At 45.6% G+C, this 1,328-nt stretch overlaps 1 pseudogene; it reads right to left on the minus strand.

Annotated features, from left to right (window-relative positions):
- Window positions 1-401: 401 nt before the first annotated feature.
- LOC114497132 lies at window positions 402-992 on the minus strand (annotated as a pseudogene).
- Window positions 993-1,328: the final 336 nt, after the last annotated feature.

Raw genomic sequence — 1,328 nt, forward strand, 5'->3', positions numbered from 1 at the left:
CTGCCAGAAGTGACATGCCATTAGTTCTGCCATATTCTTTTGGTCACATTGTACCAACTCTGGCACTATGGAGAAGATTATATGAGGGTGTGAACATTAGGAACAAGGATCATAAGGGCTATCTTGGAGGCTGACTACATGAGTCCTTGAAAATGTATTAAAAAGTATTTTCATAGTCTTAGCAGCTTTGCATGTCAATAAATCCAGAAAGCATAAAGGAAATATTGACTATTTTATTCAGGCAGAAGACATGACTTCCTTGGTTTCCTTTTTTGACAGTAGCTTCTTCCTTGTTGCACATAGTTTTGGTTGGTATGGCTGTCTGGATATGCTTGCCACTGTAAAACAACTTTAAAAACTCAGTCTTTTTTTTTTTTTAGAAATGTTATTTTCTGTCAACCTTATTTGTGGTCCAGTCTGTTAAAATTTTGTGAAAGAACAGCTGAAGACCACTCACTGGTTGTTCCTACCCACTCAGTGGCCTGCGCAGTGGGAGCTGCAGGCTTCAGGGGCAGGCTGAGCGCTCCAATCTTTAGTAGGAAACTCCTGAACAGGCCAGAGGACATCTGCACCTTCAGACCAGTCTGTGACCTCAGGCTGATCGGCAGTGAATTTGGGAGCTGGAGCCATCCACTCACCCTGTAATGCTCCTTAGTCACAGCCTTTTCAGCAGTGGCCTGATCTCCCTTGTCGATCTCTTCAGGACCTCTGTAGAAATAGAGATCAAGCAGAATCTCCCATGGGTGTTCACAGGAGACAGTGCCACAAATGCATAGAACTTCTCAGGCCAGCATCTACCACATCAGACCCATTGAGTGAGCCACCTTGTTGTTGCCAGGGATGGCAGTGTCCACACAGTGCAGAGGAGAGTCTGTATGACACAGAGCATTGGTAGGCAGGTTAACACAAGACTCCTCTGTGAGATACTGGTGGTCAGTCCTGGGATCCACCAGAAGTAACCACCAGAAGTCTGGGTTCCTGGAAAGCTGCATGGATCTGGTTAGTGATGTTTCCTGGAGTGAAGCAGCCTGCACAGGGGTGGCTCTAGTGGCAGCAGCAACCTTCAGCACAGCTTACTGACGCAGACACCAACAGGGTTTTCAATGGCAACAATGGCACAGGCTGCCAGCAGAAGCCTCTCCCAGGTTCTCTTCAGATTTATGTTGTAGAAACCATCAGTTTTCCTATTGTAGATGTACTGTTCCATTTGGAAGTCAAGGTTGATGCCACCTAAGTGGGTTCCTGCTGCAAGGAATTTGAGGACATCCTTCTCCTTAATTTGCAAGACATCAAGGGCTTTGTACATTATGAAAGTTTCCCTTTAAGTT

This window comes from Phyllostomus discolor, chromosome 5 (assembly GCF_004126475.2).
Source record: "Phyllostomus discolor isolate MPI-MPIP mPhyDis1 chromosome 5, mPhyDis1.pri.v3, whole genome shotgun sequence".
Lineage (NCBI taxonomy): Eukaryota > Metazoa > Chordata > Mammalia > Chiroptera > Phyllostomidae > Phyllostomus > Phyllostomus discolor.